The sequence below is a fragment of the Myotis yumanensis genome, unplaced genomic scaffold (assembly GCF_028538775.1).
Source record: "Myotis yumanensis isolate MYYU_CA2020_CCGP unplaced genomic scaffold, mMyoYum1.0.hap1 SCAF_2, whole genome shotgun sequence".
In the NCBI taxonomy this organism is placed as follows: domain Eukaryota; kingdom Metazoa; phylum Chordata; class Mammalia; order Chiroptera; family Vespertilionidae; genus Myotis; species Myotis yumanensis.
In genome coordinates, this window is record NW_027223753.1 from 122,271,488 (window position 1) to 122,293,723 (window position 22,236).

Genomic DNA, 22,236 nt, shown 5'->3' on the forward strand with positions numbered 1-22,236 from the left:
ATATAAACTTGCACCAAACTATAGGCATATATTTTTCTCTTAATTATTTGTGTAGAGAGACATATAATTTAATTTTAAAACTTTTGAAACTGTCATAAAAATTTATGACTTGATCACATTGAACTATAAAACTGAACATTCACTATGCTCTTTGCATTTTCCTCACCAGTAAGCTCTATTAATTTATTTTTCTTGCTGTTTTAGACTACTTTTAAACACAAATACATGTTCTAAATTATGCTGCTGGAAGATTTTTGGTGGATTTCTGGTGATTTACAACAAATGCTTTAAAAGCATAGGTTTTAATTCTGATTTGGGGCATTGTCAATTGTTATGAATTTAATTGGAAATGGAGCATGATAAAAATCAGATTCTAACATGATTCAGGAAAAAAAAATGTTTAAAGCATCTGTTTAGATTAATCTGGAAGCAATTTACCCTGAAGAACTCTTTGATTATTCCTGTTAGATAACTTATTTGAGCTAATGTGTAATGGATAATCCATTTAAGTGCTCTTATCAGAAGCCCTGAAGTTGTTTATAGTGATCACAATAGAATACAGCTCTTCCACTGAAAGTAAGTAATCAAAATTATTAGTAACTATGAGTCATGTAAAGTCATTAGATGATATAAACAAGTTTTCTTCAGCATCTGACCATTGATTATCAGATATAACTGTTTATTTGAGCAACTACTACTGGCAGATTATAATTTACACAATAACATAAGGTTAAAATATATCTTTATGTTCATTTTAACTTTATTACTCTAATACATACATTTTTACTAAGGGAAAAATACAAAATCTATAAAATTCCATTTTTTATAAAAAGATGGGGAGGCCAGGAGGTTGTCAAGTGTGGGAAAAAAAGGAGACATATGTAATACTCTTTGTAATACTTTAAGCAATAAAACAATTTTTAAAAAAGATGCTAAAATATAGATACGATTTTTAGAGGTAGTAAATGATTTTTTGTTTTTCTTTTTTAAAACCTACTAATCATAATGTAAAATATTTTCCATTTTAGTTAATACTAATGATAGGAAAGTAAATTTTTCAACAATTCAGGCCTTCTTTAAGTTTTACTGAGCAAAAATATCTGCCTATATTTGGAGATGGAAAATCTAGAACAACTCCCATTTTAAACTACATTCACTTATATTTAGGAATATTTTTTCTCTCAACCTTCTTTGTGGCTCAGGTGTAGGCACATGAGTTAGGCCCTCATGCATCCACACTAGACTGGTTTTCAGAACAATATAAAAAGCAGATGATATATGCAATTTTTCTTCTAAACATTCAGAGACAACAGTGTTAGTGGTCCTGGTGTCCACAGAGACACATGGTGCTCATGCTAAGTAACATGATTAGTGGTGGCTTAGTTATGCTCATTCTGGGTGAGGTTTGGACATTGATCCTGGCTATGTAAGTACTAGGCTTGACTCTGTATCCCCCAGAGATGTAAAGAGCCACCAAACATTTAAAAATATTTTTGTCTTAAACTGGCAAGATTAGGTTTTCTTGGTGACCAAAAAGATTGTATGTAAATTAACACTGCATCTAAAGGCGAGTAGTTAACCATATGCTGTTACCTATTACAGCTTACCTAGAATATCATCATCTTTGAAAATATTATACCCACATACCCTTCATTAATATTGACTTAAGAATATCCAAACCTGCAGAGAATGTTTACAAGAAGGTACTTTTGCTGCACTGAAGACAATTGCCTGGAAGCAAGCTCTCAAGTGCTTTCCAGAGTGACAGCTTTACAGTCTATTTTATGCATTTGGAATTAAAGAAGGAACAAAAGAAAGATTACATGAAGGTGGGACAAACAGGACTGGGACTGGGTTACAAGATGGTTAATAAGATAATGTGCTCTCTTGAGGGTGGTTATTCTTATTTCAAGGTTGTGTTAACCTACATATTCAAAAGCAAGGGAGAGGGCTTGCTTAAGACAAAAATAAACCTTATAGTAAAGAAGCTATTTACTGGGGCATGATTACCTACCGTGACCTGCCCATTTAGGGATTTATGATCAGCTAAATCTGTGAGGTGACTTTCCATAGAACCCCTTTCCACCCATATTAGACACTGAAGTTCTTTCATCATGCCTGCCTTCTCAGTTTCATAATTCTCCTTTCAGAGCATCTTTGGCAAGGCTTTTACAAATTGCACTGCTACATCTTAGCATGGATTTTTTATGACTGGCTGGGATTTGGATTGATAGACCAGTCTAGAGAGGCCCTGAGGGCAGAGGGAATGAAATGGAAAGTAAAATTACTAAATTAGGGCCATGAAGACCCATTTCACTTCCTTCACAATTTTGCTAAAGACTTTTTGTAATCACATCATTTACCATATACTTTTCTAGGATACACATATATTTTACTAACTGTGTTTGTGTCTAATTTATATAGCCATTAACCCACTCATTTAAAACAATAGATACAAGATGTCATAATTCTTGCTAACATATCTTAATCATGTAAACTTTATAACAATCTAGTGAGAGATGGGTCTTACAATTTGAAAGGAGGGGAACTCAGCATTTAGTAACTTGTCAAGGTGTAAGAATTGATAAACACTGGAGCCTAGATTCATAACCAGGCCTGTTTGTCTCAAAATGATATGTGTTTCCACTATGTCATCTTCTGCAATGGCATATATCATGATTTTATTATTCAGTATTACCTGGGGCTATTTAGACCAACAAACTCCTTAAGTTACAATGAAATCAGTAGAAGATACATTGAATAACTTGAATTCTGGATTGTGAAGACATTTTATAGAGTCTCTAAATGCAAAGATGACCAAACTATTAGCCTAGGCGGTTCTACTTAATTAGCATTGCTTCTGTGTAATGTCAATTGTTCTCCCTTTTACTCTCAAAAGCATCTAGATTTGTACAAAAATGTGTATGTTCCTTAGAGCTAATTTGTGTCCCCACAAAATTCATAGGTTGAATTTCCAACTGCCAGCACCTTAGAATGTGCCTGTATTTGGCGTTATAGTCTTTAAAGAGGTAAGTTAAAACAAAGCTATCAGAATGGGCCATAATCCAAGATGGCTGGTGTCCTCAAAAGAGGAAATTTGGACACATAAATATAACAAGGATGTGTGTGCACAGAAGAAAGGCCATGTGAGGACACAGCAAGAAGACAACCATCTGCCCTAACTGGTTTGGCTGAGTGGATAGAGCATTGGCCTGCAGACTGAAGGGTCTCAGGTTTCATTATGGTCAAGGGCATGTACCATGGTTGCGGGCACATCCCCAGTAGGAGTTGTGCAGGAGGCAGCTGATCGATGTTTCTCTCCCATTGATGTTTCTAACTCTCTACCCGTCTCCCTTCTTCTCTGTTAAAAATCAATAAAATATATTTTTTAAAAAAGACAACCATCTACAAGTCAAAGAGAGAAGCCTCAGAAGAAAGCAATCCTGCTGACACCTTGGTCTTGGATTTCTAGCCTACAGATCTGTGAGAATCTAAATATTTTTGTGTCCTTCACCCAATCTCTACCATTTTGTTATGGCAGCCCTACCAAACTAATACACATATGTACGCTTATTTGATCAATATAGAGACAGAGAAATAGAAATGGAGATACACAGGGATGGAAATAATGGTGTGGGTTTTTTTAGTTAATGTTTTATTGTTGACAGTATTATAGATTTCCCCTATTTTTCCTCACTTCCCCCTGCTTCACCCAGCCCCTATCCCATCCCAGGCCTTTACCACACTATTGTCTGTGCCCATGAACTATGCATATATGCATATAAGTTCTTTATTTATCCAGAAGAAACATGTGAATGTGTAAAAGTTTCGGCCCTTAAAACTAGTGTTCGGTATATGACAATTATTATGAACTGATGTTTGTGTGCCCACAAATTTATATGTTGAAGACTTAACTCCCAAATGTGACTATTAGATTTGAGGAGATTATTAGATTATGAGGGTGGGGCTCTCATAAATAGAATTACTACTCTTAGAAGAGACTCCAGAGAGATGACCTCTACCTCAGCCATGGGAGGATACAGCAAGAAGGCAGCCACACACAAACCAGGAAGAAGTCTCTGTTCTTGGATTTCTCAGACTCCCTAAAGGTGAGAAATAAATGATTGTTATTTAAACCACCTGGTTTATGATATTTTTGTTGTAACAAGGCAACTGACTAAGATGACTGTAATAGTTGCAAATCGCTTATACATTTTTTATTCTGTTTTGTAAACTTCATGCAGAAAATAAAGTCAGCACAGTAAACATTGGATTTAAAAATAATAATCTACTACATTAAGTTAATGTATTAACATTAAGTTAAGGGGGACTATTGCATATTGTCCATTAAAACAATTTGTTCTTTAGAAATATAGAGAGTACAGGCTTACCCACATTTATGAAAAGTGCTAATTTTTAATCTGCCACTTATATTTTGTTTATAAGTTCTAGAAAATGCAACCCAAACTAGTTCTAGAAAAAACAAACTAACAAATGCATTGCTCATATAATTGAACAATCAAGGAATAATTTCCCCTCAGTTTTATTTAATTCAGAGACATATACTAGTACTTTCAAATGGATTTGGTTTCTCTTGTACTTCAATTCTATTTTTCTTAATATTGGCTCCTTTAATAGACTATAATTGATTACATGACGGCTACTAACTTAGTCTGCTCAGACTGCAATAACTGAGTGGCTTAACAAAATACCATGGACTGTAGCTTAAAAACAGACATTTACTTTCTCACAGTTGCAGAGACTGGAAGCTCAAGATCAAGGTGCCTTGGTCAGTTTTGGGTGAGAGGGTGAGAGCTCTTTTCCTGGCTTACAGACTGCTGCCTTCTGTCTATGTCCTTACATAGTTTGAAGAAAGAGAAACTTGGTGTCTCTTTCTCTTCTTATAAGGGCACCAGCCTTATCAGATTAGGGCAGTGGTTCTCAACCTGTAGGTTGCGACCCCTTTGGGGGTCAAACGACCCTTTCACAGGGGTCACCTAAGACCATCCAAAAGCACATATATAATTACATATTGTTTTTGTGATTAATCACTATGCTTTAATTATGTTCAATTCGTAACAATGAAAATACATCCTGCATAGCAGATATTTACATTACGATTCATAACAGTAGCAAAATTACAGTTATGAAGTAGCAACGAAAATAATTTTATGATTGGGGGTCACCACAACATGAGGAACTGTATTAAAGGGTCGCGGCATTAGGAAGGTTGAGAACCACTGGATTAGGGTGTCAACTTTATGATCTCAATTAACCTTTACCACCTCTTCACAAACCCTATCTTCAAATTCAGTCACATTGGGGGTCACAGCTTTAACATATAAATTGGGAGGGGGACATAAACATTCAGTTTATAACCTTATGGCCCTGGTCTTCATAAATTCATGTCTTTCTCACAAGCAAATATAACATTCCATTTTAACAATCCAAAGTCTTACTAATCCCCTGAGCCAGTGCTGGGAGTGTCAGCATTTATAATCCCTGAATTATCTTAGGGGTCATTCTTCCCCTTTTCTTGAAGGATAACACATGTTAGCTGCTTTTTCCATTCCATCTTGTTTTCTCTTTTCCATCTCGTTCCATTAGGCAGTGTTTCTGCTGGTATGATCCCACTTTTATTCCTGGATGCATAGTGGCTGATTAAAGTCATCCTTCAGACCCACACTAATTTTCTTTTCAAAAGCTTGTTCAGCCAACTCTAGTGCTCTCTTCAGAATGGCTTCCTAGCTTTTTTGCAACATGGATTGAGAACTTACCAAATATTCAAGTTCTCATTCCATTTTGCTTAAAACTTTCTTATTTAATTCATGTTTCTCCTTTCACATTTTACTATAAGCAGTCAGGAGGATCCGGACTACACTTTCAATACTTTTCTTAGAAATCTCCTTAGCTAAATATCCAATTTCATGGTCCACAAGTTTTACCTTCTGCAAAAGACTAGAACACAATTAAGCCAAGTTCTTTGCTACTTTATAACTAGGATTGCCTTTCTTTCAGTTTACACAAAACTGTTTCTCATTTCCATCTGAGGCCTCCTCAGAAAATCCTTTAATGTCCACATTTCTACCAACAGCCCCCTTCATGAAAGTCGTGGGCTTTTTTTAAGCGTACACCTGAAGACTTTTCCAGCCTCTACCCATTACCCATTTTCAAACAAACTTTCAAATTTTTAAGGTTTTTGTTACTGCACTTCGCAGTACCAAAATCCATCTTGGTCAGGGTACTCCAGAGAAACAAAACCAATAGTAGAGCCCAACAGAAGTTACAGTGGTGAAGGCAATTTTTATTCTGGACAATTTCAATAAGGGAAAAGAAACCCCAGTACAAAACTGAGCTTCATCCCAAATACAACAGTGATAATAAGGATGAAAAGCAGCATGGGGTTGGTAAATGGAGATTGACTAAGAGGAGAGACATTAAGTCTGGGAAACTTCTGCCTGAACATATCAATAATAATAAAAGTGTAATATGCTAATTAGACTGGACGTCTTCCTGGACGATCTTCTGGACGAAGCTGGGGCTGCGAGGGAAGCTGGGGTCCCAGGTTCCTACCAGCGGCCGAAGGGAAGCCTGGGTTCTGGCTTCCAGAGGGAAGCCGGTGCCAGCAGCTGGGGGAAGGAAGGCCTACTCTTGCACGAATTTCGTACATCAGGCCTGCCTCTAGTATGCATATAAACACACATACATATACAGGAGCAGGCAAAACTTGGTTTACAGTTGATGTATGAAAAAATAGTACAATAATTAACAAATAATAATTCAAGAATACACTGAAGAATACACTGTGTTTTTCATAAAAGTGTAAACCTACTTCTGTACACACGTGCGTGTGTGTGCGTGTGTGTGTGGAGAGAGAGAGAAAGACGTACATGTAGATATAACTATAATTATAGCTATAGATACAGGTGTAAGGAGCTGGCTTGCATGATGATAGAGTCACATGGGTCCCAAGATCGGCAGATGGTAAGCTGGTGACCAAGAAGCTTCTGGTGTGGTTCCATCCCAAATGCGGCCAGCTGTGGATCCAGGCTGATGTTTTCAATTTGGGTCTGAAGGCAGAAAAAAAACAATCTCCCTGCTCAAGGCGAATAGATAACAGTTCCCTTTTATCCTGGAGACAGTCATCCTTTTTAAAAATATATATATATTTTTAATTGATTTTTTTACAGAGAGGAAGGGAGAGAGTTAGAAACATCGATCAGCTGCCTCCTGCACACCACCTACTGGGGATGTGCCTGCAACCCAGGTACATGCCCTTGACCAGAATCGAACCTGGGACCTTTCAGTCCACAGGCCGATGCTCTATCCACTGAGCCAAACCGGTTTCGGCAACAGTCATCCTTTTATGTTATTCAGGCCCTCAACTGACTGGATGCAGCCAACTTAGTTAGGGAGGGCAATCTGCTTTACTCAGTCTATAGAGTCAATGTTAATGTCACTCAGAAACACCCTCATGTACACCCAGAATGACGTCTTAGCAAATGTCTAGGCACACCATGGCTTAGGGTGATATATAAAATTAACCATCACAATGACCAAGAGGGTATTTACTGATCACTTAAAACATGTCCTGTGACTCACTCTGTTTAGGTCATCTTACATTGTGTCACCATCTCTCCACTAAGCGCTACACACAAGGAGATGGATGTACATAAACCTATTGGCAAATCTGGGTTGTGTTTCTTTCCTTCAGTCAATCACAGTTGTTCATATGACTCATTTTGATTCTTGACAAGGTCTTCTGCTTCATGACTAGGAATTCAGAGCAGTTGGTAGGAAAGCCACTCCAAATTGATGATATTTCCCAAAGAAAATTCAGACACTTTTTCCAGAAGATGAAGAAATGTCAGGCAAAGAACACAAGTTGTTTTCCCAAATTGAAAGCTGATTATTAGAAGTTTGTAATTGGTTACCATGTATATATAAATAAATAAGATCTATCAACTCATAAGAAACCTGAATGTTGTGCTATAGTATACACTATAGAGGAATTTAAATCAGCACTAAACAACATCTACCTTGAACCATCTATGAGCAAAGAGTCTCTTTTAGTTACAATAACTCGGGACTCCAAGAATATGTTTCTCTCCCTTTTCATAGTGTTCCTTCTTTGGGATCATAAGATAGTTTTCTGTTATAAAAAGATCAAGTCTAATAACTATTTCAATGTCTGGATTTGCATATAAGAAAATATCACTGTAGGTTAGGAGTTCTATATCTTTTCTCTGCCTCAATACTCTTGCTAGGTATGGCCTACTCTCTCAGTAAAAATGGCTTAGTAAGATCTTAATTCTTATGTGTGTATGAAGGAATACGATACAGAAGCATTTCCAATCAAGTATGGCCAGCAGGACCTGCCTCCTCCCAATCCCCAGCAAACCCTGTTCCCCTCACCCATGGAAGTCTCAAACAATTATTGACAGGAGTTGGTATCAATGTCTCCCTTTTGGGGAGTGGAATGTAACTCAGACTCCAGTTCTCCACTGGTTTTCAGAATTTGCCATTGGAACTGAGTTCCACTTACCTACTAGGATATCTTGCTTAATAGCACACACTTAAGCGTCTGCCTTTTAAGAGTGTCCTCCCAAAATCATGATCACCTGGAAAGTCAGAATGAGACCTTACTTGAAAATTGGTCTTTGAAGAGATATTTAGTTAAGTATCTTGAGATGAGATTATAATGGATTAGTGTAGACCCTAAATGTGCTGAGAGCATTCTTATCGGAGGCCCTCAAAGGCAGAGACACAGGGAAGAAAGTCATGTGAAGGAAGAGGTGTGGATTGAAGGTATGCTGCCACAAACCAAGGAATGCCAGGAGCCAACAGAACCTGGAAAAGGCAAGGAAGGATTCATCATGGAACCTTGGAGCAAGTGTGGCCCTATCGACACCTTGATTTTGGAATCTGAACCCCTGAACTGTGAGAGAATACATTTCTATTATTTTAAGCCACCAAGTTTATGACTATTTGTTATAATACTCCCTAAGAAAACTAGTACATTTCCCATCCTTGCCTCACTTATACACTTCCTATGGAAGTTTCCTGGAATCATGTTCAAAATAAATGACTTGCATTCAAATCATTGAGTTAGGGTCTGGTAACTCAAATTAAGACATTGACCAAACTATTGCGAAAAGTATTGATTTTCTGAATTTTAATGTTGTCCTCCAATTTACTGGGACTGATACAGAATAACAGATAGACCTTTTACATATCTGCACTCACTTTCTGGCATCGATGTGCTGGCTGGATGATTTACAGAATTGTAGTCCACAGGGACATATTCGAGAGCTTGTAAATAGCTCTTCCACACTTTTCCTCCTATTTCTGAAAGCCAGAAGAATGACAGTGATGGCAGTTATGCCTCTGTTTTTGGCTGGAGCATATTCTGCCTGAGCCAGGCTTGCTGTTCTCAGAGTTTGTTTTAGAATAATAATTAATGTTGACTTGACATAAATCCAGGAGAGAGGTCCATAGACTGCCATCCATTCACAGACACAAAGGAGTAATTTCCTTTTAGTCTGTATTGTAAAAGGCACTCTTCTAAATGAGAGATAATCTTATTTTTTAATGTTTCTCTATATAATTTATTATAAAGTAAATTAAGTTTTCAAATACATAGATACAAATTTTTAGCAACTCATTTTCTTTCTTCCAAGTTTTTTATGTGCATTAAAGTAAATTCTCATTCACATTTTTAGTTTTATTTCATATTTTAGCTCTAACTGTAATAATTTATATATAGCACTGTGCCAATTTTAATGATTTGCTAGTATATTTTAGTAATAGGAATTAATAAAAAAGTATACTGATATTTTAAGTTGCACCAAAAACATAACATTTAATTCAGGGCTTTTAAAAAGCATACGTTAAAATATAGGTGAGCAAGTTTAAGTTGTGGTCAGTTTTCAGATTTTCTTATCTCATAAAACTTGCATCACTGAATCTCAAGTGTTTTCATTTAGTACTGAATGCTGCCAGAAAACATCAAGTATTTCAGTTGCTACCAAAAGGGTTGCATGTAGTATCCATTCAGCTACTAAAGAGAAAAGTCAGTAAAAAGGGTTAACTGGCTCACAGATACCTTTTCATGTAGCTCTAATTTTGGATAAAATACACTGGCTTCCTACAAGGAGAATTGATTTCTAAGCCTAGTAATCACATTACCTCATGACTCAGGTCCAGTTTTCCAGAAAAACATTCATATTCTCTTTGCTCCCTTGAAAATCATCAGCTGTCTAAACCACCCAGTGGAGTTTCCAACGGCCTATGGAGAAAGGCCTCTTCCATGTTCTCATCCCTTGACTATGGAGTATCCTATTCTTTAAGACCAGTTGCTTTGTTGGTTTTAGAAAAAGCTATGGTTCTATGGAAAATTATACACACACACACACACACACACACACACACACACACACACACACTAGGGGCCCAGGGCACGAATTCATACACCTTGAAAGGAACTGTGGGCCGTGAGGCTACAGTAGGCACAGGGGCAGGTTTTGGCCCATACTCTGTGCCCCTGCCTGGCCCCTCCTGCCCCCAGTCCCCTGTCTGCCAGCAGCCCCACTCCCATGCACTGACAGCGCCTGCCCTGTTTACACCCGCTGAAGGGTTAGAGCGACTGGGGCCGGCGCCAGCAGTGGGTGAGAGCAGGGCGGGTGCTGGCAATGGCTGCAAGCGGCAGCTGCTGTCCCGATCACCCCTCAGGAGCAGGAGGAGGTGGAGAGCCCTCAAGGGGCAATCAGGGCTGGCAGCTACTGCTTGCACCCACTGATGGCGCTGAGCAATTGGGTCCGGCACTGGGCACCAACAGTGGATGTGAGTGGTGGCTCTGGAGCCGGCTGTGGGTGCAAGTGGGACCAGCGCCATCAGTGGGTGCAAGCGGCGGCTCTGGCAGCGGTAGCAGATGTGAGGCGGCTGCCGGCCGGATCTCCCCTCAGGAACAGGGGGAGGTGGAGAAGCCCTTAGGGGTGATTGGGCCTGGCAGCCACTTCTCCCACCCGCTGATGGCATTGAGCGATTGGGGCCAGCACCAGGTGCTGGCACCGGGTGTGAGCGGGGCCGGCGCCAGGAGCAGGTGCAAGCACTGGGCAGGCGACAGGTGGTAGCAAAGAATTTTCAGTGACCACCAGAGGCTCTCCCTGATGGCAGCAATCAGCACCCTGCCTTGGTCTGGTGCCCAGACTCACCTATTCCACCATCCTGCCATGGCCGACACTCACCATGTTCCGCGCACGCTCTCTGGTGGTCAGCACACATCATAGCGACTGGTTGTTCAGTTGTTTGATTGTTCCACCATTCGGTCTATTTGCATACTAGGCTTTTATTACATAGGATATATAGATATATATATATCCTATGTAATAAAAGCCTAGGTGACATCATGTGATGTCATCACAAGATGGCCGCTGTGAAATTGTCAAAAGATGACTGCCACAATATGGCCACCCCCATGTTACAAGATGGCTGCCCCCATGTCATCACAAGATGGCCACCACAAGATGGCCAGCAGGGGAAGGCAGTTGTGGGCAATCAGGCTGGCAGGAGAGGGCAGTTGGGGGGGACAAGACCGGCAGCGGAGCAGTTAGCCATCAATCAGACTGGCAGGGGAGTGGTTAGGGGGCAATCAGGCAGGCAGGCAGGTGAGCAGTTAGCAGCCAGCAATCCAGATTTGTGAGAGCTCTTAGTCCTGGAGCTCTTAGGGGAGGGAGGAGACCCGGCAATCAGGGGAAGGCAACCCCCCATCACACCTCTGCTGCTGCCACTGCCGGCAGCACAAGCCTCAGCCATCCCTGGTTACCTGAGTCTCGGGTGGCCCTGGGTGGCTGGGCAGCCACCATCTGAGGCTTGCCTGCACCTCAGGCCCACCATGGGTTTCTGGGCAGCCAACATCCGAGACTTGTCTGTGCCTCCGGCCGGCCCTGGGTGGCTGCACCATGCACCTGCCACCCCCCCCTCCACCATGGCGGGGCTGAAAGGACTGGGGAACTCTGGCAGGACTGAGGGTACTGGGCACTGCCATCTTTGTGACAGCATGATGGTAAATTTGCATATTTCCCCTTTATTAGACAGGATATATATATTAGAGGCCCAGTGCATAAAATTCATGCACAGGAGGGGGGTGGCCCTCTGTCCTGTCTGCACCCTCTCAGATCTGGGACCCCTTGAGGGATGTCCGACTGCCGGTTTAGGCCCGATCCCACCAGGATCGGGCCTAAACGGGCAGTTGGACACCCCTCTCACAATCCAGGACTGCTGGCTCCCAACCACTTGCCTGCCTGCCTGCCTGATTGCCCCTAACCACTCCCCTGCTGGCCTGATCAACACCTAACTGCCCTCCCCTGCTGGTCTGATTGCCCCCAACTGCCCTCTCCTGCAGGCCTGGTCCCTCCAACTGCCCTCCCCTGCAGGCCTGGTCACCTCCAACTTCCATCCCCTGCCAGCCATCTTGTGGCATTCATCTTTGACCACATGGGGGCGGCCATCTTGTGTGTTGGAGTGATGGTCAATTTACATATTACTCTTTTATTAGATAGGATATATATATAGAGAGAGAGAGATAGAGAGTATAGTATGATTCCTTAAAAAGATATATATGTAAACTATGATTCTATAAACAAATACATATACATATATGATATTTTAACCAATTGTAAGATAAAATACTTTTCTATTTATGTCTAATATAGAGCTCTTAAATATTTATGTGAGAATGGCAAGAAAGGAATAAAAATACACAATTTTTTAGTGTGAGGTAACTTTAAAGATACTAAATTTATGATAATTTTATGGCACATATTAAACAATTAAGTCCCTGTGTACCTACTTAATGTAATTTATCACATTTTAAATTAGTATATGGCATATTTTCTAGTTAACTGTATTTCTTTTTATCTTCTCTTTACCAATTATTACTTTTTCAATAATAAAAGATAACTATATACAAACACAAATGTTTATGATACAAATAGGTTAATTAGCTGAAAATCTCAACTAGGGATTGAGTCATAGTAAAATGTTAGAATGTCTCTCTCCTCTTAGCCTTTCAAAATATTTACAGCCCTAGCTGGTTTTGCTCAATGGATAGTGTCAAACTTGGACTGAAGGTCCCAGGTTCAATTCACTTAAGGGCATGTACCTTGGTTGCAGGCTTGGTCCTCCATATGCTAGAGGCAATCAAATGATGTGTTTATTTTACATATATGTTTCTCTCTGTGTGTCTCTCCCCCTTACTTCCACGCTTTCTAAAAATCAATGGGAAAATATCCTTGGGTGAGGATTAACAACAATAAAAAAATTTACAAATTTTAGGTATTAATACTTAAATAGCATTTTTGGTCATTAGAATTAAATTATTCCTTGACTTTTTGTTAGATTAACACTCTATAAAAATCTCTAGGTACCATATAAGTTCAACATGGGTTTTTAATGAGAGTTAAATTGAGGAGGACTATAAGTTATCAAATTTGTTTTTGTTTTTGTATGATCAGAAAGGTATATTCATTCAGCCCATTCAGAGAAGTTGAATATTTTGCCCATCATCATAACCTCAAGCTGATTGTGGTGATAATGAACCATCAGGATGGGCCACTGTAAGAATTAGATAAATAAATGCAGGGACATTAATATTGAAGTTTTATAAAGACTAAGTTTAAGTCTAGATGGGAATTCAAGGGAGTAAATTAAAATCTTATCCATAATTCTTCAAGCAATTTACTTTAGGGTCCTAGAATTCTAAAAAGTACATTTATATTTTGGCAAATGATGTAAAATGTATTCCTTAATTGTTTCTAATATTGAAAGTATTTTTACATCTATTTTTCACTCATTGAGCCTGGCCACCCCTGCAATAAACTTACTGTGATAGAAGCATAGTCTGTGTCCCACTGTAGCCACATCAACAATTTCTGCGCAACATGAACAACAGTGCCCATTTTCACCTAGAATGAGGAATAAGTTTTGTTTTTTGTTTTGAAGTCAGTCACACATAGTGCTATTGATCTAAATTTGAAATGTATAACACACAAATATTTTATTTCTTTTCATTTTTTATTCAATTCGGTTTTGTCATCTTCACTCATCAATAGTCTAAGTCCATACATCTTTACCTCAAAAATACCCATTAATTTTTTTAAAATATATGATATTGTACTGCATAGTTTCTCTTGCATGCTTCTTTCTTATTGTTCTGCACCGAATATTCTGTTTTTGAGTTCTGCTCATGATGATAAATGTAGATTTAGTCTATTCTTTTTTACTGCTTTATTGTTTTTCCACAATTCCAGATTTTATTTATTGATTTTTTAAAGTACATTTAAGCTTTTTTCAAGTTTGTGCTCTTTTAATCAATGCTGCAATGAATATCCTTGTGGGTATCTCTTTGTAGCTTTGCAAAATTTTCTCTAAGGCATATATATCAAAAGTGGAATCATTGGGTCATTAAAAACATTTCCTAAATGTTGTCCAGAAAATGGCTGTGCAAATTTATGTTCCTACCACCGTGCATGAGGACTCCAGTTTCTTCATATTCTTACTACAAACTTATTAAAATTGGAATTTTGCCTTTCTGGAGGATTAAAAATTATTTCTCACTATTTTAGTAATATGTATACACTCGTATTTACTAATGAGCTTGGGCATTTCTTATACGTGTATAAGCAATTTTAAGTATTTCTATTGTGAATTGCCTCTCAAATCATGGTATTTCCATAGATTTAAAATATTATCTAATCTTATAATATTATGCTATATTGGAACTATCTTTGACAAGTTTTTTGGTCATTTATCTGTTTATTAAGGTATGCTTTATAGAAAATAAATCATTAATATTTATGTGATTAAAACCACATATTTCCTTTGCTCTTGCATATTTTCCATTTTAAATAAAAACAACTTTACCCATCTTAATCCTATAAAAGTATTTGTTTTACTTTAAAAATAATTATTTTTATTTTTCAATTATAGTTGACATATAAAAACCCAGTGATTAGACATATGTAACTTATTAAGTGTTCACCCTGATAAATCTAGTACCCATTTTATAGCACACATACTTCTTAAAATATTATTGACTATATTCCCTCTGCTGTAATTTACATTCTAATGACTATTTTGTAATTACCAATTTGTACTTCTTATTCCCTTTACCTGTTTCACTCATCTAGAAATCATCAAAATGTTCTCTTTATCTATGAGTCTGTGTTCTGCTTGTTCTTTAATTTTGTTTGTTAGATTCCATATATAAGTGAAATCATATGGCATTTGCCTTTCTTTACCTGACTTATTTTACTTGGCACAATATTCTCTCAACCCATCCATGTTGTTGCAAATGGCAGTATTTCATTCATTTTTATGATTGAGTAATATTCCATTGTATATATACACCACTTCTTTATTCATTCATCTACAGATGGAACACCTAGGTTGCTTACATATTTTGGTTAATGACACAATGAATATATGGATGTATATGTCTTTTTGATGTAGTAGTGTTTTAGGTTTCTTTGAATAAATAGCCAAAAGTGGAATTGCTTGTCTCTTGTTATATAGCCTTTGTTATAAAGTCCAGTTTGCTACCTTAGCTTTTTGTTTATTTGTTTGTTTATATTTTCTTAAAATATCTTTACATTCAGTCTTTCTGTGTCTTTTGATCTTAAGTGATTCTTTTACAGACAGCATATGTAAGGGTTTGTTTTGTTACCATTCAGCCTCCATATATCTTCTGATAGGAGCATTTAATCCATTTGCATTTAAAGTAATTGGTGATAGATAGTATTTATTGCCATTTTATTGTTCATATTTTTAAGCATTTTTTTTTCTTCTGAAAGAAGACCCTTTTACATTTCATGTACCAGTAATACTGGTTTGGCAGTGAGGAACACCTTTAGGTTCTTCTTGTCTCTAAAGCTCTTTATCTGTCCTCTGATTCTAAACAACTTTTCTGGGTAGAGTAATCTTGGTCGTAGGTCTTTGCTTTTCATCACTTTGAATATTTCTTGCCAATCCTTTCTGGCCTGCCAAGTTTCTGTGGAGAAATCAGCTGACAGTCTTATGGGAGCTCCCTTGTAAGTAACTAATTGATTTTATAATTCTCTCTTTGTATTGCCCTAGCTGGTTTGGCTCAGTGAGTAGAGTGTTGGCCTGTGGACTAAAGAGTCCCGGGTTCAATTCTGGTCAAGGGCACATGCCCGGGTTGTGGATTCGATCCCCAGTGTGGGGTGTGCAGAAGGCAGCCAATTATGATTCTTTCTCATCATTGATGTTTCTATCTCTCTCTTCCTCTCCCTCTCTGAAATCAATTATATATATATTATACAAATTCTCTCATTGTCTTTAACCTTTTGCATTTTAATTATGATGTGTCTTGGTGTGGGCCTCTTTGGGTTCATCTAGTTTGGGACTCTCTGTAGTTCCAGATTTGATTGTCTATTTCCTTCACATAAAGTTAGGGAACTTTTCCATCATTATTATTTCACATAGTTTTTCAATTCCTTGTTTTCTCTCTTCTCCTTCCAGCATTTCCATGATGTGAATGTTGGTGTGCTTGAAGTTGTCCCAAAGGATTCTTATTCTATCCTCAATTTTTTAAAATTCTTTTTTTCTTTTTGCTGTTCTATTTCCGTACCTTCTAATTCTCTGATTTGATTTTCTGCTTCATCTATTCCACTGTTGATTCCTTAGAATGTTTTCTTAATCTCAGTTAATGTGTTCTTTCTTTCTGACATTTTAAAAAATCTTTTATATCTCCATTGTTATGTCTCCTATCTCTTTGATGATGTTCTCACTAAGTTCATCCAATTTTCCCCTAAGTTCACTAAGTATCCTTATAACCAGTGTTTTGAACTCTGGATCTGGTAGATTGCTTGTCTCCATTTCCTTTAGTTCTTTTTATGGAATTTTGTTCTGTTCTTTCATTTAAGAGATATTTCTTTGTCATTTTGGTTGCCTCCTTGTGTTTGTCTCTGTATATTAGGCAAAGCTGCTACATCTCCTAGGCTTACTAGGTGGGCCTCATAAAATGGGTGTCCTGTAGCATCTAGTGGCACAGCCTCTGTGTTCACCTGAGCTGGGATTTTCAGGTACAACCCTAGTGTGTTTATGTACACTCTCTTATAGTTGAGCCTTGATTGCTGTTGCCACCTTATGGTAGAAATTACTCACAGATTAATTGGCTGTGAAGATTGGTTGCAACTATCGTGGAAGATCAACTGTGCTGGGACCAACCCCATTGAGCAGGACTTACTTCAGTGGGGCTTGGGTACCCTCTGAGTGTCCCCATTCAATGTTTCAGTTGTGGAGGTGGTTGGGTGTTGCATCAATGTGGTCTGAAGCTGTCCACTAGGTCAGCTGTTACTGGGGCCTCCCAGGAGTTCCAGGCCAAGGTTAACCATCATCTGTCCCCTGTCCCAGACCACCTGGCATGAGCTACAGAGCAATTTGCAAATGGCTGCCACTTGTGCTGGGCTTGGACATGCCCAGGAGAGGCCAAGCTGCAAACCAAGGCTGGATGCTGCTAATGCCAGTCCCAGGGTCATTTAGCTAGAGGTATGGGGCATGTTGAGACCAGATGCTGCTTGTTTAAGAGATTTTAGAAAGCCTGCAACATGAGCCAGGGTAGGCCATCTATATGGAAAGGCCACTAGAAACAGCTTGGGTGAGCCAGCCAGTTGGGTGGGATGGAATCTCAGGAATCACCAGGTCAGGGGGGAAGTGTAGATAGGCTGATGGAAACTCAGATATCGTGCCTGCTTTCTAGGTCTGTGGGGAAAGGGGACTTCAGAAAAGGAAAAGTGGCCTCTGCTTTCACCCTCCTGCTTTCACCCTGATATCAGATAATTCATTTCCTCTCTGTATGCCCCTGGTGCCTTTTGAGCTGCTGCCCCATCACAAGAGTTCAGGGACAGTAAGTCCATGTACAGAATCTTTAAGAGAAAATGGTCTAGTACTCTAGCAGCCCTCTCTTTCACACAGCTATAATCTCTGCTGGTTTTTGTAGCCAGAAGTTATGGAGACTTCTCTTCCTGGAAGTGGACACCTGGGCTGGGGGTCCTGGTGTGCAACTGAGACCCCTTGCTTTTCAGGAGTGACCTCTACAGCCAAGATATCCCTCTGGATTCTTATCTGTCACACGTGGCTGTGGGACCACCCTGTTCTGTATCTCCACTGCTCCTGCCAATTTTCATGTGGCTCCTTCTTTATTTTCTTAGTTATAGGACTTCTGTTCAGTTAGATTTCAGGCAGTTCTGAATGATGGTTGTTTTATAATTTTGATGTGGTTGTGGGTGAATGTGAGAACGGCATTTATCTATGCCACAATCTTGGCTGGAACCCTAGGTATTTTCCTTTTTATAATTCTCAATGTTCTGCAAGTTTGTTTTCTCACTTATAGTTTATTCTTTTGAAATAATTTTATGATTTAATGTATAATTCTCTAAATAGTGAGGTAATTTTACCAATCCTAATAAACAATTCTTACCTAATTGATTGGTCCTTGCTGGGATTATTATTGAATTACTATTAAATTTATAATCTAAATCAATGATAATTGATGCCATTTAAATGATGTTTATAAATACTCTGTTTATTTTTTAGTATACTGTTTAGTCATACTTTTTGCAGCTGTGGTAAATGTTGTATATTTTCTATTAAATACCAAAAAGGAGTATTGGTGCTAATTTATTCTGTTTGTTAGATATCTAACCACCTTTCTGAACTTGGTATTTCTAATAATTTGCATATGGTATTAGGTTTTCTAGGTAAAATTATCATAGTGTCTACATTTTTGTCTCATTGCGTTGTCTATATCCTCAACACTTTCTGGCAAACATGGTAGGTAATCAGCTGATACACTCCAGTTAGAGTTAACTATATCAGATCTGAATGTTTGATATTAATTCTGGACTAGATTTTAAATATTTTGAAGATTATCACAGAATGTTGTCAATCTTTATTTTTCCCAATTATAAGTAGAATGTTCTTTTTCTAAGACCTTTCATAATAAGTAATTATTAAATGCTACCAAATGCTTTGTAATAATATGGTTTTCTGTTTTATTTTGTTTGTGGGGCACCTTACAGGGATTGACTTTTCTGATCCATTTATTCCTGGGATAAATCTTTTTTTAGTTATTATTTCAATAAAGCATTGGAAACATTTAGTTAATAGTTTAATTAAAAATATGGCTCAGTCCTGGCCAGTGTTTGCTCAGTGTTTAGAACATCAGCCCATGCACCAAAGTGTCATGGGTTTGATTCTTGGTCAAGGGCTCTTATGTGGGTTGCAGTTTTGATCCCCAGCCCAAGTTGGGGTGTGTATGGAAAGCAATCAATCGATGTGTTTCTCTCAATTGATGCTTCTCTCTTTCCCTTTCCCTCTCTCCCTCCCACTCTCTCTAAAAATCAATGGAAAATATATCCTAGGGTGAGGATTAACAACAACAAAATGACTCAGCTTTATAGGCAAGTTGATCTGTACTTTTTATTTCTATTCTGTTCTTATGAGTTTTGAATCGTGATTATATTAGTCTCATAAAATCAGTTCTTACTCTCACTTACAATGGAAATAATTATTATGTATGTGGGGCGTTTACCTCATAGTAGGTATTTTTTACGCACTTCACCAATATGAATTTTGAAATTACATTACAACTCAATGCATCTTAAAATATGATAATCACATTTCTGTTTCTTTTCCACTTACTTTTACCAATAACCCAGTAATTTGTCACAATTACTATTATTTCCTTTTAATACAGAAGGTATATCAATTAACATTTACTGAGCACTTGAAGTCTTTCAAACCTTATACATTTATTAATTCATTTATTCCCCACAACAACACTATGAGGTAGGAATCATTATTCTAAATTTATGTGAAAAAATGGATGGGTCTGGGCAGGGTTATGTAAGTGGAACTGGGGTTCTACTTACTGGCAAAGTGAGAAAAGCATGGCAAGAATTAAGCAGGAATTAGTAGAAAAAAATAAAGTGATAGATTGTTTCCTTAACTTGCAATGGCAATTGGAAAAACAAAAAAAAAAGAACAGTAAGATGATTTCTATGCTACTCACATAATTTTTAGTATTAAGTTAAACTGATTAAAATTTATGACCTGTATAGTTTTAATTAAAATACTATTAAACCTCCTGATATCATAAACACAAATTAAATGCTAAGGAATAGTCCTCTCTCATATGTATAATTCCAAGAGTGTGTAATGTTTTCTTTGTATGAAACCACTGTCAATTTATCTAATCTTTTAAAAAATATATTTTACATGTACATTTGTAAAATAGTATAAAAATACAATTGTGTAGCCTAAAAATAATTTACATATAACCCTTATTTCATGGACATTTAACATATGTTTAATAAATAAATAAAAGTTTTAACATTTGTATTCTATAAATATTTTTAAAAATCATTTATATAAACATTTTTAGAAAATAAATGTGTAAGTCATTAGTTGCATGTGGTAAGCTGAATAACAGCCCCCCAAAGATGTTCATGTCCTAATCCTGAGCTCATGCAGGTGTTAGTTTAAAGATGCTTGTTGGAGATGTGCTCTCTCTCCAAGGAGCACATCTGTGCCTTTCCTTGTCCCCTCTTCTTCCTCCACAGGCATGCATCGCCTGACCTCTAAGGAACTCCAGGAGACTTGCCATCAAGGGACCAGTGGGCAACAGTGGCAGCTCGTCCAGGCTAACCCCCTGAACCTGTCTCCAAGGCCCCCTTTTCTCCGTCTTCCCAATGAGCCACAGCAGCCCTGCTGAGGCTCTCCTGTTGTTTCTTCTATCCTCAGCTCTTCCTTGTTTCACTCTCCCGAGTTTTAATAAATGTCCTCTCAAATAAAAAACAAACAAAAGAGAAAATAAAAATGCTTGTTGGACAAAACATGTTGGAATATCAACATCTCCTTGGTTTCTTTGGATTTGAAGGGATACATATTTGACATCTGGGAATACTGCTAATTCCTATCAATAAAACTACTTGAAAAGAGTCCTGGAGTCTGTATGGAGACAGCGGCTTATGGAAAAAGCCTCTGAGTACTAACCAGCAATAACTGCTGGAATTTCGTTCAAAGAATTTCCATTTGAGAGCAATTACAAGCTTGCTATCAGATATTTAGTCAAACTGCCCCAATGAATGAATGACATAAAATCATCTTGAAACCTGAAACACCCATGATGTCCTGGATGTGATGTAAAAGAAGCAGCCCAGTGGGAAGGACAGTGCCCAGGCATGTTCCATAGTAACACGGAAATCATTTGTTGAGAAACATGCTACACATGAGGGAAGAAAAGTTGTACTTACTCAATGTATTCACAAACAGGTAGACTCTTTCCCCTAGGACCAACTTCAGAACAACCTGAAGACATGCCTAATCCTACTCTCATTGGAGTGGTAAGCTATAAATAAGTCTTGATCAACCAAGATCAACCAACCAAGAGCTGCTTGGTTTATGGAAGGCAGTTCCAAGGTGAATGGATAGCATCCTGGTTGGAAGACTACCTCTTTGATTTGTTTTGTCTCCCAGTGCATGCTTGTACAACTTGATTTATTTATTTATTTTTTCATAAAGGCATGCCTACTGTGAATTTACTGCAGAATAAAAAAAAAAAAGGAGTTAATGGCAAGTAAAGAGAGCACATAATATGCTATATAAATAAATGAGCAGGTGGATGTAAATATATATTTACATTCAAAGGCAGCCAATATAATGTACTTGGCACATTTTATGTTAACGAGGTATTTTTTGAAATTTGAAAAATGTAATGATTTCAGAATTCTGTGACATTTTTCATCTTATGTGGCATTACAAGGCTCTTTTCCAATAATGTCTAGTACTGAATAGCTGTCTGAATTAATAATTACTTTGTAGAAGCTCATGGCTGCATTCTTCTCTTTGTCATATATATCTCTGCCATTTTCTCAAATTTGGCTGCATTCAGGGGAAATCAAGCTGAATTCATTCAGGAATCACAAAACACTCTTTCCAACCATGTTATAAGGTTAAATGAAAGAGCTGCCTTTGGCAAAGGATATTTCCTGATGAGTTAAATTATACAGTTCATTAAAATAGGAAATATATATCATGCCAACTTGATTTAACACATGGGTTATGCATTTAGCCTTAGGACTGAATTATATATTCGATTGTTGCTTTTGGGTTGTTTTCACAAAGAAAATATGAATATCTAAACCTCAGAATAAT

General features: G+C 37.9%; 2 non-coding genes and 1 pseudogene across 2 annotated transcripts; 1 reads left to right on the plus strand and 2 right to left on the minus strand.

The window, feature by feature from the left end:
* LOC139002574 (pre-B-cell leukemia transcription factor 2 pseudogene) overlaps positions 1-22,236 on the plus strand; it is a 44,016-nt pseudogene that overhangs the window by 16,008 nt on the left and 5,772 nt on the right.
* LOC139004673 (small nucleolar RNA Z40) lies at positions 13,508-13,576 on the minus strand. The gene has a single exon (XR_011470522.1). It is a non-coding gene; the product is annotated as a small nucleolar RNA Z40 (small nucleolar RNA).
* LOC139004694 (small nucleolar RNA SNORA1) lies at positions 13,841-13,977 on the minus strand. The gene has a single exon (XR_011470538.1). It is a non-coding gene; the product is annotated as a small nucleolar RNA SNORA1 (small nucleolar RNA).